The following is a 27,015-nucleotide window of genomic DNA, read 5'->3' as shown; positions in this document are numbered from 1 at the left end:
GAACATTAAGACGGATTGCAAAAGTTTCTATAGATATGTAAAGAGAAAAAGGTTAGTAAAGACAAACGTAGGTCCCCTGCAGTCAGAATCAGGGGAAGTCATAACGGGGAACAAAGAAATGGCGGACCAATTGAACAAGTACTTTGGTTCGGTATTCACGAAGGAGGACACGAACAACCTTCCGGTTATAAAAGGGGTCAGAGGGTCTAGTAAGGAGGAGGAACTGAGGGAAATCCTTATTAGCCGGGAAATTGTGTTGGGGAAATTGATGGGATTGAAGGCTGATAAATCCCCAGGGCCTGATGGACTGCATCCCAGAGTACTTAAGGAGGTGGCCTTGGAAATAGTGGATGCGTTGACAGTCATTTTCCAACATTCCATTGACTCTGGATCAGTTCCTATGGAGTGGAGGGTAGCCAATGTAACCCCACTTTTTAAAAAAGGAAGGAGAGAGAAAACAGGGAATTATAAACCGGTCAGCCTGACATCGGTAGTGGGTAAAATGATGGAATCAATTATTAAGGATGTCATAGCAGTGCATTTGGAAAGAGGTGACATGATAGGTCCAAGTCAGCATGGATTTGTGAAAGGGAAATCATGCTTGACAAATCTTCTGGAATTTTTTGAGGATGTTTCCAGTAGAGTGGATAAGGGAGAACCAGTTGATGTGGTATATTTGGACTTTCAGAAGGCGTTCGACAAGGTCCCACACAAGAGATTGATGTGCAAAGTTAGAGCACATGGGATTGGGGGTAGTGTACTGACATGGATTGAGAACTGGTTGTCAGACAGGAAGCAAAGAGTAGGAGTAAATGGGTACTTTTCAGAATGGCAGGCAGTGACTAGTGGGGTACCGCAAGGTTCTGTGCTGGGGCCCCAGCTGTTTACACTGTACATTAATGATTTAGATGAGGGGATTAAATGTAGTATCTCCAAATTTGCGGATGACACTAAGTTGGGTGGCAGTGTGAGCTGCGAGGAGGATGCTGTGAGGCTGCAGAGCGACTTGGATAGGTTAGGTGAGTGGGCAAATGCATGGCAGATGAAGTATAATGTGGATAAATGTGAGGTTATCCACTTTGGTGGTAAAAACAGAGAGACAGACTATTATCTGAATGGTGACAGATTAGGAAAAGGGGAGGTGCAAAGAGACCTGGGTGTCATGGTACATCAGTCATTGAAGGTTGGCATGCAGGTGCAGCAGGCGGTTAAGAAAGCAAATGGCATGTTGGCCTTCATAGCAAGGGGATTTGAGTACAGGGGCAGGGAGGTGTTGCTACAGTTGTACAGGGCATTGGTGAGGCCACACCTGGAGTATTGTGTACAGTTTTGGTCTCTTAACCTGAGGAAGGACATTCTTGCTATTGAGGGAGTGCAGCGAAGGTTCACCAGACTGATTCCCGGGATGGCGGGACTGACCTATCAAGAAAGACTGGATCAACTGGGCTTGTATTCACTGGAGTTCAGAAGAATGAGAGGGGACCTCATAGAAACATTTAAAATTCTGACGGGGTTAGACAGGTTAGATGCAGGAAGAATGTTCCCAATGTTGGGGAAGTCCAGAACCAGAGGTCACAGTCTAAGGATAAGGGGTAAGCCATTTAGGACCGAGATGCGGAGGAACTTCTTCACCCAGAGAGTGGTGAACCTGTGGAATTCTCTACCACAGAAAGTTGTTGAGGCCAATTCACTAAATATATTCAAAAAGGAGTTAGATGAGGTCCTTACTACTAGGGGGATCAAGGGGTATGGCGAGAAAGCAGGAATGGGGTACTGAAGTTGAATGTTCAGCCATGAACTCATTGAATGGTGGTGCAGGCTAGAAGGGCCGAATGGCCTACTCCTGCACCTATTTTCTATGTTTCTATTTTTCTATCATGGAAATGAGTAGGCAGCACAAATTTGACGTCTTGCCTGCAATACAATCAACAAGCGCGGACTAATCTTGCATCGCGATCCCTGCGCCCGTTTTCAGGGATTATTCAATTTAATCCCGATGATCTTCAATCAGTCAGCCAATTATTTCTTAAAGGAGCTATTCAGAATCAACTTAGCTACTTTAAATTCCACATATCTCCTATTTTCTCCTTTCCAGTGTTGCTGGACTATTGTTGGTCCTGGTGATCATGTCCTCCAGCAATCATATCATAAATGTAATAATCTGCTTATATCCCCATTATCAATGTCTTTCAGCATTTTACAGATTTAGATCATGCCCCTGCCATGTTTTGTGCTCACCACTGCGTATTTATTTACATTCATTTCCCACCCACTAAATCCTGCCAGTACAACAGAGAACAGTTATTTTTCAAAAAAATAAATCAATACTTCTCCTGAAGCTTTGTGTAAAGGCCAAATGGAGCAGCAAGTTGAAGGGCAGGTTCGAGCCAAGGTGGGGAACAACTGGCTGGCAGGACAGACGTATGTCAGAGAGTGAGTTGCCCGAGCAAAGCACTTGTCGCCAATGAATGAAGCACAGGCAGGCAGGGGTAGACAACAATAAGACTACATTGCTTGATTTTCTGGAACTCATTTTCCAGCCAATTCCTCACACTGGTCATGTGTCTTCTCTAATGAAGTTGTTAATCTATGAGAAGTTTTGCAACTTCTTCTCATGTCCATATCTTAGAGGGCTTCAGCTAAAATTTAGAGGGACATGCCCACTTAAAGGCAAGCAGATGTGGGTGAATATCCTTGCAACATTTACAAAGGCTGAAAATAATTTAAAAGTACATTTCAGTCTTTCAAAAGGTGGTATTTATCAAAAAGAAAAGCGTCTGGTAAAAAGCAAATTAAATCTGCGGGCAGGAAATGAATCTGTGGACATGTGATAAAGCAGTGCAGCAGCTGAACCTCTTGTTTCATGGCAAATAATGTGGAACTGTTGGGTCCAGGGCATCCTCTGCAGAGGGCAGCAGTGCAGCATGACCAGCAGAGGGCGATAGTCAGAACTTAACACTGTATGCACTACCCACATTACATGGGAAAAATAGAAAGGATGGCACACCCTAAGGGAACTGCCAAGGTAAAACTACCCAACAGTATTGTTTACCAGATAGATAGTCCAAGTATATATGCTACAAAGTGTTGCCTAGTCTTATTCAGATAAGCAAGTTTCAGATTTACAGCTGAGCCAGGCCAAGCCCACACACAACCTTGCAGCTCTTTCATTGCTTATCACATCCACACTCCAGAACACAAGTTTAAGCTGCAATTTATAGCTGGACACCCTTGGTACAATCTCACCTTCAAAGGGTTTCATGCATAAAATTATTTTTACACAACCGACCTGCACGATGCATAGTCACTTACTGGCACACTAAATGAGCCACAAGATAACCATCAGAAAGACCTCTCAATGTTGAGAAATGCAGCAGTGTGCTGAAATTGGGAAGCTGTGTCATGGTGCTTTTGTCATTAAGTGGAAAAGGGCAGGAATTGCTGGACATACTTACCTATGCATCACTGAATCATTTGACGCCATGTGTAGTCAACATATTGTCTGATGCTGCAGATGAAGCCTAGAAGTAGGTACAGATAAAAATATTGAGGGAGGAAGTGATGTTTATTGTAACGAGCAGTGATGGCTCTAAGCTGTAGATGGTATAGGTCTGCAACTAGCTCTGTGCTGACCTTAAGCCTGTGGAGCCAGTTCTTCATGGTTGGTGCACCAAGGGCTGCAGATGCAGTTACATAAGAATATAAGAACATAAGAACATAAGAATTAGGAACAGGAGTAGGCCATCTAGCCCCTCGAGCCTGCTCCGCCATTCAAAAAGATCATGGCTGATCTGGCCGTGGACTCAGCTCCACTTACCCGCCCACTCCCCATAACCCTTAATTCCCTTATTGGTTAAAAATCTGTCTATCTGTGATTTTAACACATTCAATGAGCTAGCCTCAACTGCTTCCTTGGGCAGAGAATTCCACAGATTCACAACCCTCTGGGAGAAGAAATTCCTTCTCAACTCGGTTTTAAATTGAATCCCCCGTATTTTGAGGCTGTGCCCCCTAGTCCTAGTCTCCCCGACCAGTGGAAACAACCTCTCTGCCTCTAGTCTATCCCTTTCATTATTTTAAATGTTTCTATAAGATCACCCCTCATCCTTCTGAAGTCCAACGAGTAAAGACCCAGTCTACTCAACCTATTATCATAAGGTAACCCCCTCATCTCCGGAATCAGCCTAGTGAATCGTCTCTGTACCCCCTCCAAAGCTAGTATATCCTTCCTTAAGTAAGGTGACCAAAACTGCACGCAGTACTCCAGGTGCAGCCTCACCAATATCCCGTACAGTTGCAGCAGGATCTCCCTGCTTTTGTACTCCATCCCTCTCGCAATGAAGGCCAACATTCCATTCGCCTTTCTGATTACCTGCTGCAACTGCAAACTAACTTTTTGGGATTCATGCACAAGGACCCCCAGGTCCCTCTGCACTGCAGCATGTTGTAATTTCTCCCCATTCAAATAATATTCCCTTTTACTGTTTTTCTTTCCAAGGTGGATGACCTCACATTTTCCGACATTGTATTCCTTCTGCCAAACCTTAGCCCATTCGCTTAACCTATCTAAATCTCTTTGCAGCCTCTCTGTGTCCTCTACACAACCCGCTTTCCCACTTATCTTTGTGTCATCTACAAATTTTGTTACACTACACTCTGTCCCCTCTTCCAGGTCATCTATGTATATTGTAAACAGTTGTGGTTCCAGCACCGATCCCTGTGGCACACCACTAACCACCGATTTCCAACCCGAAAAGGACCCATTTATCCTATCTCTCTGCTTTCTGTTAGCCAGCCAATTTTCAGTCCATGCTAATACATTTCCTCTGACTCCGCGTACCTTTATCTTCTGCAGTAATCTTTTGTGTGGCACCTTATCGAATGCCTTTTGGAAATCTAAATACACCACATCCATCGGTACACCTCTATCCACCATGCTCGTTATATCCTCAAAGAATTCCAGTAAATTAGTTACACATGATTTTCCCTTCATGAATCCATGCTGCGTCTGCCTGATTGCACTATTCCTATCTAGATGTCCCGCTATTTCTTCCTTAATGATAGCTTCAAGCATTTTCCCAACTACAGATGTTAAACTGACCGGCCTATAGTTACCTGCCTTTTGTCTGCCCCCTTTGTTAAACAGAGGCGTTACATTAGCTGCTTTCCAATCCGATGGTACCTCCCCAGAGTCCAGAGAATTTTGGTAGATTATAACGAATGCATCTGCTATAACTTCTGCCATCTCTTTTAATACCCTGGGATGCATTTCATCAGGACCAGGGAACTTGTCTATCTTGAGTCCCATTAGCCTGTCCAGCACTATCCCCCTAGTGATAGTGATTGTCTCAAGGTCCTCCCTTCCCACATTCCCGTGACCAGCAATTTTTGGCATGGTTTTTGTGTCTTCCACTGTGAAGACCGAAGCAAAATAATTGTTTAAGGTCTCAGCCATTTCCACATTTCCCATTATTAAATCCCCCTTCTCATCTTCTAAGGGACCAACATTTACTTTAGTCAGTCTCTTCCGTTTTATATATCGGTAAAAGCTTTTACTATCTGTTTTTATGTTTTGCGCAAGTTTACTTTCGTAATCTATCTTTCCTTTCTTTATTGCTTTCTTAGTCATTCTTTGCTGTCGTTTAAAATTTTCCCAATCTTCTCGTTTCCCACTAACCTTGGCCACCTCATACGCATTGGTTTTTAATTTGATACTCTCCTTTATTTCCTCGGTTATCCACGGCTGGTTATCCCTTCTCTTACCGCCCTTCTTTTTCACTGGAATATATTTTTGTTGAGCACTATGAAAGAGCTCCTTAAAAGTCCTCCACTGTTCCTCAATTGTGCCACCATTTAGTCTGTGTTCCCAGTCTACTTTAGCCAACTCTGCCCTCATCCCACTGTAGTCCCCTTTGTTTAAGCATAGTACGCTCGTAGAAAACAGTGAGTGTGGGCAGTCGGATGATCTCCCAGTCATGCCTTTTTCTCCAACTTGTTTTCTTTTAATCACAAAGGATTACATTTGTGCTCCTAAACCATCCTCCATCATTAATTTTAGCTTGGCTTGCTGACTGCCAAGGGACACTTCATTTACATACCTCGTTGCTCTCCAAGTGTCTGTGAACAATTATATTGTAAGAACTCCATTTTCATGTTTTCATTGTTCTTCAGCCCCTCTGGTTTGGGTTAACTCTTGGAAATGCTTCAATTACCATTGTCTTTTTTGTCAATTAGCAAAAAATGTTTGGCTATTTTCAAACCCACATAAATATGTACAGGTAGGAGTTATTTTTTAAATTACAACAGGAATTGATATTAGAAACCAGTATGAAAGATAGACGTGGTAAATAGGAATGGAGGGTGGGGGGTGGGGTGCATTCAAGTATGCTCCATTGTTTTTGTTAGCAATGGTAGCTCTGTCTTTTTAATCAACAACAACAACTTTTATTTATATAGTACCTTTAACGTTGTAAAACATCCCCAAGGATTATTATGAGAGAAAAAGTTTGACACTGAGCCACATAAGGAGAAATCAGGGCAGGTGACCAAAAGCTTGGTCAAAGAGGTAGGTTTTAAGGAACGTCTTGAAAGAGGAAAGAGGTAGAGAGGCGGAGCGCTTTAGGCAGGGAATTCCAGAGCTTAGGGCCAAGGCAACAGAAGGCATGGACACCAATGTTGAGCGATTATAATCAGGGATGCTCAAGAGGGTAGAATTAGAGGAGCGCAGACATCTCGGGGGGTTGTTGGGCTGGAGGAGATTACAGAGATAGGGAGGGGCGTGGCCATGGAGGAATTTGAAAACAAGGATGAGAATTTTAAAATTGAGGCGTTGCTTAACCGGGAGCCAATGCAGGTCAGCGAGGGGTGATGGGTGATCAGGACTTGGTGCATGTTAGGACACGGGCAGCCAAGTTTATGTAGGGTAGAATGTGGGAGGCCAGCCAGGAGTGCATTGGAGTAGTCAAGTCTAGAGGTAACAAAGGCATGGATGAGGGCTTCAGCAGCAGATGAGCTGAGGCAAGGGGGCAGAGATGGTTGGTATTACACTCTAGATCATAGGGGGTGTATGGGTGCGGCTGGTTGCGCTGAACCTGAGAAAAATGAAAAAGTATCCCATACCGAAGTCATTGTTTTCAGAGGTGGAAATAGTTATGCTGCAGATATGTGATCACAAGCTCATTTCAGGGTCAAATTTGACACCAAGGTTGTGAACAGTCTGGTTCAGCCTCAGACAGAAGCTGGGGAGAGGGATGGAGTCAGTGGCTAGGGAACGAAATTAGTGGCGGGGGCTGAAAACAATGACTTCGGTCTTCCCAATAGTCAATTGGAGAAAATTTTTGCTTGATGTCAATGCCAATGTCTCTCCCTTTTTCCATATTCTTTAATACCTTTATTTCCCAAGTAAGTAGCTACCTCTCTCTCATTTTGCGGTATGGGATACTTTTTCATTTTTCTCAGGTTCAGCGCAACCAGCAGCACCCATACACCCCCTATGATCTAGAGTGTACTTTTATCTGCCTAATGTGTAGGTAAACAATAGCAAGACCCAAGGATTGTAACAAAGAAGTCTTACTTTGTATATCAACTAATGGATTATATCATGTGGCACCATGTGATTCTCTTTACAAAAGGTGGACTGCATGTACACTATATTTAACCAAGTCTCATATGTATTTACATAAAACAAATAAGTATATAGTATAAACAGTGAACGGTACACTTTATATGCTTCTTGCAACATTCTCTCTAAACAAAGACTGAAACAAAAGCACACTTCAAGTTGATCTAGCTATTCAATACAATCTTAAATCACAGAGCTTAAAAATTAAGACTGACTCTCAAACTAAGCATATAAAGCCCAATATAGTCCCATCATTGGAAACCCCAGTACTAAGCTATCCTTACAGTCAATCAATGACCCTGTTTCCTGACGAACCATTCTGTTGGAAGTTTTTTTATAAGCACCACAATCATAGTATGTCATGTTTTTCATTACAGAATGAACGACAGCACAGCCTGTTTGGTCACACCTGCCAAGATGCCACCAACCATTTCTGCAGGCCCTGGAAAACCTACCTGAGAGTGACGTAGGGACCTATCTTCTCAAGTTTTGGGTCATCAAAGTGACAGGTATTGAGGTCGCCAGCTTTGCCTGTTTTTTTTTTATTCACTCTTGCGCCATCCCAAGTTGCCTTGGTGGTGTGCCTTCCTCTTGAACCATTAGCAGTTTGATACAACTACTTGCAACTTGCTGGATCACTTCAGAGTCAACCATGCTGGTGTGGGACTGGAGTCACATATAGACCAGACTTGGTAAGATTAGTAGGTTTTCTTTCCTAAAGAACATTAATGAACCTATTGTGTTTTTACAACAACCCAATAGCTTCCCACCCTTCTGTGCAGCCAGGTTCATGGCAACATGGGTGGCTCTGTTGCACAGAAGGGCGGGAAAAAGAGTGGGAGAGCTATAGTGATATGGGGACTCTATTGTAAGGGGAATAGATAGGAGTTTCTGCGGCCGCAACCGCGACTCCAGGATGGTATGTTGCCTCCCTGGTGCAAGGGTCAAGGATGTCTCGGAGCAGCTGCAGAGCATTCTGGAGAGGGAGGGTGAACAGCCAGTTGTCGTGGTACATGTAGGTACCAATGATATAGGTAAGAAGCGGGAAGAGGTCCTACAAGCTGAATTTAGGGAACTAAGAGTTAAATTAAAAAGTAGGACCTCAAAGGTAGTAATCTCTGGATTGCTACAAGTGCCATGTGCTAATCAGAGTAGAGGGAGCAGGATAGTTAGAATAAATAAGTGGCTTGAGCAGTGGTGCAAGAGGGAGGGATTCAAATTCCTGGGACATTGGAACCAGTTCTGGGGGAAGTGGGACCTGTACAAAAGGGACAGTCTGCGCTTGTGCAGGACTGGAACTGATGCCCCAGGGGTAACATTTGCTAATGCAGTTCGGGAGTGTTTAAACTAATATGGCAGGGGGATGGGAACCCATGCAGCGAGATAGGGTGAAGTAATATGGAGTCAGAAACAGATGGTAGAAAGGTAAAAAGCAATAGTGGAAGGCTGAGTAAACAAAGGCAATAAACAAAAAGGGCCACACTACATCATAATTCTAAAAGGACAAAGAGTGATAAAAAAACAAGCCTGAAAACATGTCTTAATGCAAGGAGTATCCGTAATAAGGTGGATGAATTAACTGTGCAAATAGATGTTAATAGATATGATGAGATTGGGATTACAGAGACATGGCTCCAGGATGATCAGGGCTGAGAACTCAACATCCATGGGTATTCAACATTCAGGAAGAATAGAATAAAAGGAAAAGGAGGTGGGGTAGCATTGCTGATTAAAGAGGAGATTAATGCAATAGTTAGGAAGGACATTAGCTTGGATGATGTGGAATCTATATGGGTAGAGCTGCAGAACGCCAAAGGGCAAAAAAGGTTAGTGGGAGTTGTGTACAGATCTCCAAACAGTAGTAATGATGTTGGGGAGGGCATCAAACAGGAAATTAGGGGTGTTATCATGGGTGACGTTAATATGCATATAGATTGGGCTAACCAAACTGGAAGCAATACGGTGGAGGAGGATTTCCTGGAGTGCATAAGGGATGGTTTTCTAGACCAATATGTCGAGGAACCAACTAGGGAGGAGGCCATCTTAGACTAGGTGTTGTGTAATGAGAGAGGATTAATTAGCAATCTCGTTGTGCGAGGCCCCTTGGGTAAGAGTGACCATAACATAGTGGAATTCTACATTAGGATGAAGAATGAAACAGTTAATTCAGAGACCATGGTCCAGAACTTAAAGAAGGGTAACTTTGAAGGTATGAGGCGTGAATTGGCTAGGATAGATTGGCGAATGATACTTAAGGGGTTGACTGTGGATGGGCAATGGCAGACATTTAGAGACCGCATGGATGTACTACAACAATTGTACATCCCTGTCTGGCGTAAAAATAAAAAAGGGAAGGTGGCTCAACCGTGGCTATCAAGGGAAAACAGGGATAGTATTAAAGCCAAGGAAGTGGCATACAAGTTGGCCAGAAATAGCAGTGAACCCGGGGACTGGGAGAAATTTAGAACTCAGCAGAGGAGGACAAAGGGTTTGATAAGGGCAGGGAAAATAGAGTACGAGAGGAAGCTTGCAGGGAACATTAAGACGGACTGCAAAAGTTTCAATGGCTATGTAAAGAGAAAAAGGTTAGTAAAGACAAATGTAGGTCCCCTGCAGTCAGAATCAGGGGAAGTCATAACGGGAAACAAAGAAATGGCAGACCAATTGAACAAGTACTTTGGTTCGGTATTCACTAAGGAGGATACAAACAACCTTCCGGATATAAAAGGGGTCAGAGGGTCTAGTAAGGAGGAGGAACTGAGAGAAATCCTTATTAGTCGGGAAATTGTGTTGGGGAAATTGATGGGATTGAAGGCCGATAAATCCCCAGGACTGATGGACTGCATCCCAGAGTACTTAAGGAGGTGGCCTTGGAAATAGCAGATGCATTGACAGTCATTTTCCAACGTTCCATAGACTCTGGATCAGTTCTTATGGAGTGGAGGGTAGCCAATGTAACCTCACTTTTTAAAAAAGGAGGGAGAGAGAAAACAGGGAATTATAGACCGGTCAGCCTGACATCGGTAGTGGGTAAAATGATGGAATCAATTTTTAAGGATGTCATAGCAGCGCATTTGGAAAGAGGTGACATGATAGGTCCAAGTCAGCATGGATTTGTGAAAGGGAAATCATGCTTGACAAATCTTCTGGAATTTTTTGAGGATGTTTCCAGTAGAGTGAACAAGGGAGAACCAGTAGATGTGGTGTATTTGGACTTTCAGAAGGCTTTCGACAAGGTCCCACACAAGAGATTAATGTGCAAAGTTAAAGCACATGGGATTGGGGTAGTGTGCTGACGTGGATTGAGAACTGGTTGTCAGACAGGAAGCAAAGAGTAGGAGTAAATGGGTACTTCTCAGAATGATAGACAGTGACTAGTGGGGTACCGCAAGGTTCTATGCTGGGGCCCCAGCTGTTTACATTGTACATTAATGATTTAGATGAGGGGATTAAATGTAGTATCTCCAAATTTGCGGATGACACTAAGTTGGGTGGCAGTGTGAGCTGCGCGGAGGATGCTATGAGGCTGCAGAGTGACTTGGATAGGTTAGGTGAGTGGGCAAATGCATGGCAGATGAAGTATAATGTGGATGAATGTGAGGTTATCCACTTTGGTGGTAAAAACAGAGAGACAGACTATTATGTGAATGGTGACAGATTAGGAAAAGGGATCTTCCAGTCAGTATTGATCCTGTGTAGCTATCCAGAGGAACCAGTCAGCAGTTATTGAAGTCTACACTGTTAGTCAGGTGAAGTCGTTGGCATTGACCACTGGCCTGGACTGCCCATCAAAAGAAGTATTCAGTGTTAATGTTGACCTGGAATGGAAAAAAATAGTCAACATTACAAAGCCTCGAGCAACTGGGGCTTAAAACATTCATCGCTAAAGGAAGCTGGCAGAAGTGAGAGTTGGAACATGCATCAGAGGAAGAAGTCGGCATCAACCAAAGCATGCAGCAGTACAGAAAACAATTAGCATTGATTAAAGCCCAGAGCGTTTGCATCAACAGCACCTGGAACATGTCAAGGGAAACAGTCAGCACTAACTGTGGCCTGGAGCACCCATTAGGGAAATGATGAGCGTTAGCTTGAGTCTGCAGCATTTGTCAGAGGAAGCAGTCAGCATTGGCCAGGGCCTGGAACATCTGTCACTAGAGGAAGCAATCAACATTGGTTCAGTCCTCGTGTCAGTCAGGCAAAGCAGTCCATATCATCTAAGGCCAGGAATATTTCAGAAGAAGCAATAAACAATGGTTGAGGCCAAGTGTCAGTCAATGGAATCACTTAATCCTGACAAGGGCCTGCAAAATGTCAGAAAAAGCAATTAGCACCAACTGGTGCCTTGAGCATCTATTAGGGGTAAAAATCTGAATGCAAAATTGCCTCTTACCAAGCCTGCTGGTTCTGCCCAAGAAATTAAGAAATAATTTACACTTTTCCCATCCCTTGGATCCCAAAGCCAATTAAATCATTATTGTTTTGCAGATTATCTGACTGTGCTGAGGGAGTAGCCAGCCGTAGGGGACTGACAGGTGTTGGCAAGGGATGATGGCGATGTCTCTCAAGGTGACAACACATCTGGTCAAATGACTCCAGGTGTGCCAGATTCCAAGCAGCCCAAGCAGTTAACATAGCAATACCTGTAGTTCCTGTCGATGTTGGTGCATCTTCTCTTGTACCTAGAGGTCTCCCACAGGGGATTCCATTGACATCAGCATGGTCCCTGTAGGACCCAATGTCCTTTGGCAGTGTCCTACCGGTATACATGACACCTTGGCTCTGATCACTCATAGTCGAGCCTTCATTATACATTCTAACATTTGCATCACTTTTGGGTGTCCTGGTTTCAACAGATGGTTACATTAGGCATTTCACGTTATCATTATTGTTAAGCATTATAAACTTGTTCTTAACTATATTGACACCTGCATTCATATCATTAGTCACATTAGTTAAACCAGCATCACAATTCATTGTTACATTGCATACATTTTCATACTTGCACCCTTTAATCGCATCTTTAGCTTTAAAGTCCGTGTACTCAAATAGTTGAAACTTCCCCTTTAAATTCCTTTGGTTACCGGTCTCCTTTAAGGGAGCCTTCAAATCCGATTGGCCGCTCGGTGTCATGTGATGCTCCTCCATGCTCACTGCTGGCATGGCGGCGCCTATTTTGATTACAAGTGCTGCTGCTTGTGCTGCGGCAGCCATTTTCTGGTCTTGCTGCAGATAGGCTGTGGTGCTCTTTTCTTCCACAGATTTAATCCTGGATGTTGGGAATCCATTTCTTTCGTCGATGTTCACCTCTTGGAGTGCTGCCCCGGCCTGGTAAGTGGAGTTTGGATCCTCGATCTCGGAGATTTTGGCGGGGTGCTGTGGGCAGTCGAGCTGGACAGTGGAATCTCCAGATGCTGCGATGGATCCATGTTCGAGGTCGATTGCCGGAGCCTGGAGGCCTGGAAGCAGCATCGCTTGGACAGGATGCCGTTGTGGTCGATTGGTGGGATTCATCCAAAGTTCTTCAAAGGTCGCTTGGCTCATCACAGATTGGCTCGCCCCTGTGTCGCTCTCCATAGAAACTGGGACTGTCGACGTCTACTTTCATCGCCCATGGAGGACTTTTGGTGGAGCAGGTATGAGTTCCATACTTTTCTTCCAGGGGTTGACCAACTTCACCCTCCTCTGTGTCGGAGCCCCGGTGATCAGCCAACTCATCAGAGACACGGTGAGTAAAGCTTTTTCTGCACATTCTCTGAAGGTGCCCTTTCTCTTTGTAGCCTTTGCATGTATAGTCTTTGTAGCCGCACTGGTGGGCCCTGTGGTTTCCTCCACAGCGCCAGCACGGGGCCATCTGGTTTGCCCCATGTGGCGGACTCAGGGTTGCGGGACTCGGGGCAGCATTTCTTCCTTTAGAAGTAAGTATCCATGCGGTGCACTGCGCTCACCGGTTCAGAGTCCTGGGTCAGTATTCGCCTGGAGTCGCTGGCTGAAACCATGTAGGCCTGGCTCACTTGAATTGCTTTCTGCAGGGTGACCGTGATGTCAGCCGAGAGCAATTATGTGTAGGAGGTCTTCGTGGTCGATTCTGATGACAAATATGTCCCTTAGTGCTTCATTAAGGTGGTCGCCAAAATCACATGGTGCAGCTAGTCTTCTTAAGTGTGCAGCATACTTGGCAATTTCTTGGCCCTCAGGTCGCTGGTAAGTGTAGAACTGGTGTTTGGCTGTGAGGATGCTTTCTTTTGATTTCAGTTGTTCCTGTATGATTGTTACAAGTTGCTCATAGCTCTTGGTGGTTGTCTTCGCTGGGGCTAGTAAGTCCCTGACGAGACCGTAGATGGTGGGCCCACAACTGCTAAGCAGGATGGCCCTGCGTTTGTTCGGTAGTGTAGCTGGTGTGTCCCCGTCCAGGTCGTTGGCTATAAAGAAGTGTTCCAATCTTTCCACAAAAGCGTCCCAATCTTCCCCCTCTGTAAATTGCTGAAGGTTGCTGAGGTTAGACATGTTGAGCGTGTAGTTCTTGACCTCGTATTCCCATCACCAGTTATAGTGTATGTAAGCACCTTTAGTAATGACTCCACGAGGCAGGGTATGATACTTAAACTGTGCAGACCTGTAGTCCTTTATTTGCAGCTCCTGAGTGCAGACAACAAGCTGTGTTCCAACAAGCAGTGTGCAGGTAACCCTTAGGTCTCCAGCAGCAGCACCCTCTGGTGTACAGGTAAGGTGTGTACAGTGTAAGGGTACATTCAGTTTGCATAACAGTGTTACAGACATCACACAGTAAACAGGCATGCATACACAACAGGGGCCCAATGATTGGTTGTTGCAGGTAAGCCTGGTGTGACCAGATGCATAGACAGATGTGAATCCCATGTTGGGGTGCAGGCAAGGATTATGACCCCAGAGCCTGTTCCCCAGCCTGGGATTCTTCAGCTAAATTTTCCTTCCTGTTCGGCGGAAGGTTGGGAGAGAGGCCATTTGCGGGGGGAGTAGCCAAATACACCCCAATCCACGGAAGACACTTAAATCTCAGGGCCTCCCCAACTCCATGAACTTTTGTGGGATAAGTGGCAGAGCTCTATAATGGGGACATCTCAACACCTACACTGAGATGCAACACCCTGTGAATTTTCAGGCACCATGTGTTTTTTTAAAGCTATCAATTATCTAATCAGTTTTTGTCCCCTTGTGCCAACTTTGATATAGCATGGTTAATTATTAAAGGATATCAGTGCATTCATACATACCAACCTAGAAAACTAGGAAAACTTGACCAACAGTTCCAGAAATAGCCAAAACAGCTCCCAAAGTTGATACCTCCATGACGGTCCTGATTATAAATCTATGAGATGTGGAAAGAGTAGTTACCTTGACTTTGCAACTTAAGCTCTAGCCAATCAACAATACTTTGTATTTATATAGTACCCTAACGCAGAAAAACATCCCAACCAAAGAATTCCTTCCACTTTATAAGAGGAAAAAAAGCATAAATGCCTGAAAACTGAACAGTGAAATCCGAATGTTGAAGGTGTAAAATTAATGATGCATTTCTAGGGGTATTTGCATGCATGCTGCATGAAAAATGAACAATAGCCACTTAAGTGAGGTATCAAAAAGCTACCCACAACCTTGGATCTATACCCCAGCAAGAGGCCATGGAAGTGCGCAGGTGAGCTCAGTGTGTTTTTCCCGGTGTTTCGTCGTTCTGAAATTTTGTCTTGGGCAGTGGTGCAAAACAGACTATAACAGAAAACAGAATAGGGCGGAGTGTAAAATGAGCTGCCGATTCGCTATCGCCCATTTTGCACTGCCACCCAAGATGAATTTCACCCTCAGAATTTTCCACTTCCTAAAAATGTGTTCTCAGTCGGGGGAGGAAGTGAGGTGGATAACTACTGGGTATGAGTGTCTGCTTTTAGAGATGTAGGTGGTCCAGTATCTCTTTATGCACCGCGATCAGCTCCATTGGATGAGCCACATCATCCACATACCTGACACGAGACTCCCAAAACAAGTGCTCTACTCGGAGCTTCAACATGGCAAGCGAGCCCCAGGTGAGCAGAAGAAACGCTTCAAGGACACCCTCAAAGCCTCCTTGAAAAAACCCCCATGACACCTGGTAATCCCTGACCCAAGACCGCTCAAAATGGAGGAGAAACATCCCTGAAGGCGCCGAACAATTCAAGCCTCTTCACCGGGAGCAAGCTGAAGCCAAGCATAGACAGCGAAAGGAGCGCTTGACAATCCAAGCACCCTACCCATCCATTCCTTCAACCAAGGTCTGCCCCACTGTGACAGAGACTGTAGGTTCCGCACTGGACTCTTCAGTCACCTGAGAACTGTACACCAGAGGGTGCTGCTGCTGGAGATCTAAGGGTTACCTGCACACTGCAGGTAACCCAGTATAAAAAGGAACACACAGCTTGTTGTCTGCACTCAGGAGCTGCAAATAAAGGACTACAGGTCTGCACAGTTTAAGTATCATACCCTGCTTTGTGGAGTCATTACTAAAGGTGCTTACATACACTATAGCCCCAAAGAAGGCCCAGGAAATGGGACCTCCAATGTTCGGAGATGTCACTTTCCTCATGTCAATAGCGCTGTAAGGGGCAGGAGAAGACTCCATGCCCACGGACCATCCATGAAACCTGGATGCAAGGCCAGGATCCAGCATATTCATAACTGGCCTGGCCTAGTTTCCACCAATGTTACGTTGGGAGTCTTCCTGGATTTTCTCATCATAGCATGCATTTACCCACGTAGTGTGGTGCTGCTGGTCACAAGTTGATGTAAGCAGTTGTATTGAATATGGGAGCAGGTAGGGACATGTGGGTGAAATCTCTGAGACAGTGGAACCTTCCTGCCACTGTGACATTGCTGTGCCCTGTCATTGTGTTGCCTTTGTGTCATAGGAAAGGAGATGAAATTGCCTGCTCTTGTAAGCATTGCTTAATGCGTCTATGCACAACTGACTGACTAATATTACTGATGTCCCAGTGGCACAATGTCAGTTTTAATTCACATCCAAAGGCCTTTGTGCTTTGAGACTACTTGTTTTTATTTGCTGTCCTCTGATTTTTAAGCAATGAGGCAGCTTAACATAGCTGTGGGAATCTGACTGATTTCCAATTTAGTTAAAGCTTGCAGCCATCTGTAAGTCTGAGGTGATTTTACTTTGGCTGATTGAAGATGATGCTATACAACATATGCTGGCTGTGGTTATTTGTGTCTGCCAATAATGTTTTATAATCAACCATCAGAACCTGTCCTCCATTATTTCCTCTCTTTGTCGAGAATTCTCTGGGTTTTGCACAGCTGAAACACAAATGGAAACTGCAAGTATCCTCCTGTACCTCATTATGGTTTGGCACAAAATTTGACCTTCTAATTTGCCATTTTACACTGCCAACTAGAAAATCCTTTTTGAAAATATAAGCCTGGAAATTACTGTTCGCTATGTATTGGACTTGCATATTGGTAATTGAACACTAGAGGACCTCCCTGACAGGAGCAAGCATGCTGCAGCAGATACACTCCAGAGTCACCACTCATATTGACCCTGAATTTGCGGTCAGCGGTGAAGTGACGGCGATTGCCATTGACCATGAAGTAAGTTGCCCACAAAGATCGCATGATCTCTGTGGCGAAAACTTAAGCTTTCTCGACATTAAATTGATTGAAACGCTGTCAATAGGGTATCCCAAGCGCGATGCAACAATGATGTCATCAAGTTGTCAAAGCAGCCAATCACATTGAAGAATTTACGCCATTTCAAACCATTTCAAAAAGCACTGATTCAATTTAATTTAATTTTTTTTTACAGAGACATATACATGGGGTTAAGGTAGAAACTGAAAATCATAAACAAACTTAAAACAAAATTTAATAAAAATATTTTTTATTATTTTAAAATCTAGTAATTTTCTATCACAATGGAGAATTTTGATATTCCACAAATATAAAATCTGTTTTTCAGGGTCAGAATTGTTGTTCAGCAGTCAATATCCTGTTAAAACCGCAGTTACACATATTCCAATAAGACTTAACTTTTTTTAATGGGATATTAGATCAGAAAAGCTTAAGTTTTTGTCAGTTCAACTGATTTCACTGATTGCCGGCTATGGGGAGTTCCACAGCACAGCCGATGGTGGAGCAGTGAATGACAGACTGCAATTTTAGGATTTCCGCGTTTAGATGCGCATGACTTAAATCCTGAAGTTATGGTCAGTTTCAGAGGGGTAACGACGGCGAATGCTGACAGTTCACCGTCATTACCCACTGCAAAATCTAGGCCATTGTATGCTATATCCAGAATGTTCCAGAGGGTCTGAAATGAAAGAAACCAATAGATTATCACACCAACATGAGTGTTTACTGGACATAACAGTTAGCAACAAGGATAACGGGCAACACAGCTGTGAAATCCGATAGTGTTGAAACTGAACTTGACAACATAAGAATTAGGAGCAGGAGTAGGCCATACGGCCCATCAAGCCTGCTCCGCCATTCAATAAGATCATGGCTGATCTTCGACCTCAACTCCACTTTCCTGCCCGTCTACAGATGTAATCAAAGTTACCATCTACTGCTCCTATTATTAATCCCAGCCCACTAATTGCCAATCTGAATCTGGGTTAATTCTGGTCTTTAGGGCTCAGCTATTTCCTTCATAAATTAGCTGTGGGGAGGTTCTACTTCTCCTGAAAACCATAGGAACAGGAGTAAGCCAGTCAGTCCCTCAGGCCTGTTCCACCATTCAATCAGATCATGGCTGATCTGTACTTCAACTCCATTTACCCACTTTTCATCTAAATCCCTTGATACCCTTACCTAACACAAATCTATCGCTCTCAGTCTTGAAATTTTTCATTGACCTAGCATCAACAGCTTTTTGGAGGAGAGAGTTCCAGATTTTCACTACCTTTTGCGTGAAAAGCGCTTCCTGATTTCACTTCTAAAAGGCCTAGTTCTAATTTTAAGATTGTGTCCTCTTATTCTCTAGTCCTCCACCAGAGGAAATATTTTTCTGCATTTACCCCATCGAATCCCTTTATCATTTTAAACACCTCAGTCAGATCACCCCTCAGCTTCCTAAACTCAAGGGAATACGAACCAAGTTTATGCAACCTGTCCTCATAAATTTCCTATTTTCCATCCTGATGATAAGAAGCTCATGTCTTATTTACCTTACCTAAAGTTATCCATGTAAAATTCAGTATAGCTCTTGGAGACTTGGGTGAAAAATTCAGGGGCTTTACGCCAGCCGTTACTGTCAACAAATGGCGAAAGTGCGGCGGTGGGTCACATGGCATCCTCCATTTTGGTTCTCCCCATAGCGCTGACAGTAAGTATTAGTGCCCTGCAAAAAAAAAGTGATGGACTCGTGACGTCATGCTGACTTAATGTCCCCACGGCCAACTTCGACCCTGGTGTTGGGTCATAACCACACCAGGGAAACCCAGCATGCAAAGAGATTGACAGAGGCACTGTCAGCACCTCTTAAAGGAACACACACATTTTTCAGGTAAGTTTGCATTTAAGTTTTTGGAGTGGTTTTTTTTTTGGTTTTACTGAAGTGGTGGCTTACTGCAATAGATGTTAAAAGTTTTTCAAGTGTGTTTTTTAAGTGCTGCTGGATGCTTGCAAAGCCTCAGCTGGATGGCAAAAGAAGACCTCTCAGAAAACAGAAAATGCTACAAATACTCAACAGGCCAGGCAGCATCCATGGAGAGAGAAACAGAGTTCATATCTTAGGTCTAGATGCTGCCTGAACTGCTGAGTATTTCCAGAATTTTATGCTGGCATTTCAGATTTACAGCATCTGCTCACAGAGGGAAGAAGAAGACACAGAAGAAGAGGAAGCCGAAGAGGAGGAAGCTGAAGAGGAAGAAGCAGACAGAAGGATGTATCCCAGACAGCCCTTTTGTGGCCGGAAAATCCGGGATCAAATCATCCGCCTGCTGTCCCAGTGACCTCAACCCCAATTCCCCTTTCAACATTAGTCTCACACCTTACCTTCCCTCTGTTACTGACCATTACAACTTCATCTTGGCCACAATACTGAAATAAAAACCACCACAAAGCAATCTTTCCAATCCAACTTTATTCATCTATCCATCCAATATGACATCAAGAAATCAACTCATCACCCTTATGCATTCCCTTAGTGACTGTCTTGTGTGTGTCTTTGTCTATCCTACTGATGTCACACAGTGCTACCCCAGTGGCTGCAGCATGGCCGGTAGGAGGCTGCTGACTTTCAGTGGGGGACACTGCAGATGGCCTTGCTGGTCGACTTTGAGGAGCTGATGGCTGGGAGTGTCAAATCAATCTTCTTGTTCTTGTTCTTCTTCACTCTCCTAGGTCTCAGTCTTGAAAATTTTCATTGACCTAGCATCAACAGCTTTTTGAGGGAGAGAGTTTCAGATTTTCACTACCCTTTGCGTGAAAAGCGCTCCCTTTTCTTGGTCACCCACTGGCTGGACAGGCTGCATTAATTGGGTGTGCAAAATGAGGAAGGTACAAGGGTGCGATTGTGGTGAGGGGAGGGTGGGAAAGCAAGAAGTGCATGTGAGAAGGAGGGTAACATATGAGAATACCAGCATCTTTATATCCTTTTGTAATGTATGTACATAAGGTCTGCCCACCACCAGGGGGCACTACAGTCAGAGGTCCTAGGGTCATAGGTACTCTCGTGCTGGGCCCGGTATATATCCTGGATTTCGCCTTTGTAGCTTCACTTCAGGAAGCCATTAAAGACTGACCAGATTACACCTAGTCACTGGCTCACAGTATGGAGTTCATTGTATCATTTCATACACTACAATTGGCGACGAGGCAAATAGGAACCTACGCAAAAGTATGGCAAGCACAGCATGATCTGTTGTAATTCTCAAGAGATTCAATGAGGGAGGGGATTGGGAAGATTTCACGGATCGTCTTGACCAGTATTTTGTGGCAAACGACCGAAACAAAGATGAGGATGCAGAGAAGCGCAGGGCAGTTCTTCTCAACGTCTGTGGCCTCACGATCTATGCACTCATCAAGAATCTGCTCTCACCCACTCCTCCTACAGAAAAGGATGACAAAGACCTATGTGCTCTAGTTCGGGAACACTATAAACCCACGGAAGGAATCCTCATATCCAGATATCGCTTCCATACGCACATTCGTCCAGAAGGCCAGGACGTAGCGGCATTTGTTACCGACCTGAGAAGTCTTGCAGGGCCTTGCAAATTTGGGCCTGCGTTGGAATACATTCTGTGTGATTTTTTCATGATTGTGGTCAACCACGAGGCAATCTTAAGTAACCTGCTGGCTGCGGAGACGCCGGACCTCAGCAAGGTCATCACCATCGTCCAGGCTTGCATGTCCACGCAGAAAAGCACAAAGCAGATATCGCGACAAAACAGGAACTCCACGGCAAGTGCTGTGTACAAAATTGCATCGACAGCCAGCAGAGCTGCACATGGCAGGGTCTACTCGACTGCGTCTGCAAGACTGGGAGCCACTCGAAGTTCGCCATCGAGGGCCTACTCGACTGCGTATGCGAGAACGGGAGCCGCACAAAGCCCGCCATCGGGCGCAAATCCGCGCTCAATGTGTTGGAATTACGGGGGCAATCACCGACCCCATCAGTGCCGCTTCAGGCAGTATGTATGCAGAGGGTGTGCGAAGACAGGGCATCTTCAGCGGACGTGTCCGCAGCGGAGCAAGCGAGCTGCAACACACCACGTGGATGATGATCAATTCAGCGTAGATCTGGCAATGAAGCCCGAGGCATTTGAGAGCTCCGAGAAGGAAGTGTATAGCGTGTGTGCATTCCTAACAAGGAGCCAACCTATAATGATGGAGGTAAAATTAAACGGCGTGCCGGTATCCATGGAATTAGACACGGGTGCAAGTCAATCGATAATGAGCCAGAGGACTTTCGAAACGCTGTGGGAGACCAAGGCAGAGAGACCCAAGCTGAGTCCGATCAATGCGAAGTTGCATACCTACACCAAAGAGCTCTTACTAGTGATCAGTAGTGCAGCATAGAAACATAGAAACATAGAAAATAGGTGCAGGAGTAGATCATTCGGCCCTTCGAGCCTGCACCACCATTCAATAAGATCATGGCTGATCATTCACCTCAGTACCCCTTTCCTGCTTTCTCTCCATGCCCCTTGATCCCTTTAGCCATCAGGGCCATATCAAACTCCCTTTTGAATATATCTAATGAACTGGCATCAACAACTCTCTGTGGTCGAGAATTCCAGAGGTTAACAACTCTCTGAGTGAAGAAGTTTCTACTCATCTCGGTCCTAAATGGCTTATCCATTATGCTTAGACTTTGACACCTGGTTCTGGGCTTCCCCATCATTGGGAACATTCTTCCTGCATCTAACCTGTCCAGTCCCATCAGAATTTTATATGTTTCTATGAGATCTCCTCTCTTTCTTATAAACTCCAGTGAATACAGGCCCAGTCGATCCAGTCTCTCCTCATATGTCAGTGCTGCCATTCCGGGAATCAGTCTGGTGAATCTTCGCTGCACTCCCTCAATAGCAATAATATCCTTGCTCAGATTAGGAGACCAAAACTGAACACAATATTCCAGGTGAGGCCTCACCAAGGCCCTGTACAACTGCAGTAAGACCTCCCTGCTCCTATACTCAAATCCCCTTGCGTTGAAGGCCAACATGCCATTTGCCTTCTTCACCACCTGCTGTACCTGCATGCCAACTTTCAACAACTGATGTACCATGACACCCAGGTCTCATTGCACCTCCCCTTTTCCTAATCTGCCACCATTCAGATAATATTCTGCCTTCATGTTTTTGCCACCAAAGTGGATAACTTCACATTTATCCACATTATACTGCATCTGCCATGCATTTGCCCACTCACCTAACTTGTTCAAGTCACCCTGCAGCCTCTTAGCATCCTCCTCACAGCTCACACCGCCACCCAGCTTAGTGTCATCCGCAAACTTGGAGATATTACATTCAATTCCTTCATCTAAATCATTTATGTATATTGTAAATAGCTGTGGCCCCAGCACTGAGCCCTACGGCACCCCACTAGTCACTGCCTGCCATTCTGAGAAGGACCCATTTATCCCTACTCGCTGCTTCCTGTCTGCCAACCAGTTCTCTATCCACATCATTACATTACCCCCAATACCATGTGCTTTAATTTTGCATACTAATCTCTTGTGTGGGACCTTGTCAAAAGCCTTTTGAAAGTCCAAATACACCACATCCACTGGTCCTCCCTCGTCTACTCTACCAGTCATATCCTCAAAAAATTCTAGAATATTTGTCGAGCATGATTTCACCTTCATAAATCCATGCTGACTTGGTCCGATCCTGTCACTGCTTTCCAAATGCGCTGCTATTTCATCTTTAATAATTGATTCCAACATTTTCCCCACTACTGATGTCAGGCTAACCGGTCTCTAATTCCCTGTTTTCTCTCTCCCTTCTTTTTTAAAAAGTGGTTACATTAGCTACCCTTCGATCTATAGGAACTGATCCAGAGTCGATAGACTGTTGGAAAATGATCACCAATGCATCCACTATTTCTAGGGCCACTTCCTTAGATACTCTGGGATGCAGACGATCAGGACCTGGGGATTTATTGGCCTTCAATCCCATCAATTTTCCAAACACAATTTCCTGACTAATAAGGATTTTCTTCAGTTCCTCCTTCTCGTTAGACCATTGGTCCCCTTGTATTTGCGGAAGGTTATTTGTGTAACGATATCAGTGCTAACTAATTATTCTGATATTACTAAACTTAGAGCCTGCTGAAAATTGATTAAAAAAAAAATGAAGTTCACACTTAAGTAAAAGTGGAGGGCAGAGAAACCCAAGGCAAAAATCAAAAAGGGCCACATTACAGCAAAATTCTAAAGGGACAAAGTGTGTTAAAAAGACAAGCCTGAAGGCTCTATGCCTCAATGCGAGGAGTATTGGTAATAAGGTGGACGAATTAACGAATATGATGTAATTGGGATTACGGAGACATGGCTCCAGAGTGACCAAGGCTGGGAACTCAACATCCAGGGGTATTCAACATTCAGGAAGGATAGACAGAAAGGAAAAGGAGGTGGGGGTAGTGTTGTTGGTTAAAGAGGAAATTAACACAATAGTAAGGAAGGACATTAGCTTGGATGATGTGGAATCTGTATGGTTAGAGCTGCGGAATACCAAAGGGCAGAAAACGCTAGTGGGAGTTGTGTACCAAACAGTAGTAGTGAGGTTGGGGACAGCATCAAACAAGAAATTAGGGATGCGTTCAATAAAGGTACAGCAGTTATCATGGGCGACTTTAATCTACATATAGATTGGGCTAAACTGGTAGCAATATGGTGGAGGAGGATTTCCTGGAGTGTATTCGGGATGGTTTTCTTGACCAATATGTTAAGGAATGAACTAGAGGGCTGGCCATCCTGGACTGGGTGATGTGTAATGAGTAAGGACTAATTAGTAATCTTGTTGTGCGAGGCCCCTTGGGGAAGAGTGACCCTAATGTGGTAGAATTCTTTATTAAGATGGAGAGTGACACAGATAATTCAAAGATTAGGGTCCTGACCTTAAGGAAAGGTAACTTCGATGGTATGAAACATCAATTGGCTAGAATAGACTGGCGAATGATACCTAAGGGGTTGACGGTGGATAGGCAATGGCAAACATTTAAAGATCACATGGATGAACTTCAACAATTGTGCATCCCTGTCTAGATTAAAAATAAAACGGGGAAGGTGACTCAACCGTGGCTAACAAGGGAAATTAGGGATCGTGTTAAATCCAAGGAAGAGGCATATAAATTGGCCAGAAAAAGCAGCAAATCTGAGGACTGGGAGAAATTTAGAATTCAGCAGAGGAGGACAAAGGGTTTAATTAAGAGGGGGGAAATAGAGTATGAGAGGAAGCTTGCTGGGAACATAAAAACTGACTGCAAAAGCTTCAATAGATATGTGAAGAGAAAAAGATTAGTGAAGACAAATGTAGGTCCCTTGCAGTCAGAATCAGGTAAATTTATAATGGGGAACAAAGAAATGGCAGACCAATTGAACAAAAACAAAAATAGCAGTAAGAGTGTCGTACGAGGGAACGCTTCATGATCCTCCATTATGGATTATCCCGGGCAACGGTCCATCCTTATTCAGCAAGAATTGGCTGGAGAAAATAGAATGGAAATGGTACGATATCAAAGCTTTGTCATCAGCGGATGATGATTTGTGTGCTCAAGTGCTGAGCAAATTTCCCTCACTGTTTGAACCAGGAATTGACACCTTCAAGGGAGGCAAGGTGCAGATTCAATTATGCCCAGACGTTCACCAAATTGGATCTAACGTCAGCCTACATGACACAGGAACTAGTCGAATCATCAAAGAAACTTACGTGCATCAACACGCACAATGGACTGTTTATTTACAACAGGTGCCCTTTTGGCATTCGTTCGGCAGCAGCCATATTTCAGAGAAACATGGAGAGCCTATTGAAATCCGTCCCCAGGACCGTGGTATTCCAAGACGACATCCTAGTCACAGGTCGTGACACCGCCGAGCACCTGCACAATCTGGAAGAGGTTCTGCGTCGTCTGGACAAAGTGGGACTCAAGCTGAAACATTCGAAGTGCGTTTTCATGGCACCAGAGGTCGAATTCCTTGGACGAAAGATTGCTGCAGACGGAATCAGGCCTATAGACGCAAAAACAGAGGCCATCAAAAATGCGCCCAGGCCCCAGAATGTGACAGAGCTGCGTTCGTTCCTGGGTCATCTCAACTACTTCGGTAACTTCTTACCCAAGTTGAGCACAGTATTAGAGCCTTTGCACAAGCTGCTCAGGAAAGGAGACAACTGGGTATGGGGTGAACTTCAAGACAGAGCCTTTGAGAAGGCTAGAAATCTGTTGTGTTCCCACAAGCTACTGGTACTGTATGACCCATGCAAGCATCTATTTTTGACCTGTGATACGTCGTCCTATGGGGTCGGCTGCATACTCCAGCAAGCCAATGAGTCAGGCAAACTACAACCAGTTGCATAAGCGTCTCGATGCCAGTCCAAGGCGGAACGAGCTTACGGCATGGTCGAGAAAGAGGCTTTAGCATGTGTTTATTGGGTAAAAAAATGCACCAGTACCTGTTTGGGCTTCACTTCAAGCTGGAAACTGATCACAAGTCGCTTATATTGTTGTTCTCGGAACAACAAGGTATCAATACCAACGCGTCGTCCTGCATCAAGAGGTGGGCACTGACATTATCTGCCTATGAATATGTCATTTGCCATAGACCAGGCACCGACAACTGCGCTGATGCATTGAGCCAGTTACCATTGCCCACACCAGAGGTGGAAACGCCAATGCACGCAGAGCTACTTATGGTCATGGATGTCTTTGAGAGTGAAGGGTCTCCTGTCACTGCTCAACAAGTTAAGACCTGGACCAGGATCCGACCCTATCAGTTGTAAAATGTTCTGTTCTTAACGGGGACTGGTCGACCATCTCCCAGGAAATGGGTGATGAAACCAAATCGTACAGCCATCGCAAAGATCAGCTTTCCATCAGTCCGACTCTTTACTGTGGGGTAATCGTGTTGTAATGCCCAAGAAAGGCAGGGCAAGATTTGTATGGGAGTTACATAGTACGCATCCCGGTATTGTCATGGTGAAGGCCATCGCCAGGTCCCATGTTTGGTGGCCTGGCATTGACTCGGACTTAGAGTCATGCGTGTATCAGTGCAGCACTTGCATGCAGTTAAGCAATGCCCCAAAGGAAGCTCTGCTCAGTCTGTGGTCATGACCATCCAAACCGTGGTCTAGAATCCACATCGACTTTGCGGGTCCCTCCCTCGGTAAAATGTTTTTTGTGGTGGTGGATGCATACTCCAAATGGATAGAATGAGTGATCATGTCATCCAGCACTTCCACTGCCACCATTGAGAACCTGAGAGCCATGTTTGCCACACATCGTCTGCCAGACATCGTTGTCAGCGACAACGGACCGTGTTTCACAAGCCTGGAGTTTCAAGAGTTCATGAAACGCAACGGCATAAAACACGTGAAGTCAGCCCCATTCAAACCCGAGTCCAATGGTCAAGCGGAGCGGGCAGTTCAAACCATCAAGCAGAGCCTGAAACGCATAACTCATGGTTCCTTGCAGACATGCCTGTCACGCATACTGCTCAGTTACAGGACAAGGCCACACTTGCTCATCAGGGTCCCGCCTGTGGAATTATTGATGAAGAGAGGCCTCAAAACCAGCCTCTCTCTAGTCCATCCTGACCTTAATGATCATGTCAAAACCCGACATCAATGCCAGCAGTGGTATCACGACTGCACCTCAGTGTCACCTGACATATCTGTAAATGACCCAGTGTATGTACTTAACCATGGTCAAGG

This window comes from Pristiophorus japonicus, chromosome 5 (assembly GCF_044704955.1).
Source record: "Pristiophorus japonicus isolate sPriJap1 chromosome 5, sPriJap1.hap1, whole genome shotgun sequence".
NCBI classification, from domain to species: Eukaryota; Metazoa; Chordata; class Chondrichthyes; family Pristiophoridae; genus Pristiophorus; species Pristiophorus japonicus.
Note: the sequence above shows the minus strand (reverse complement) of the source record.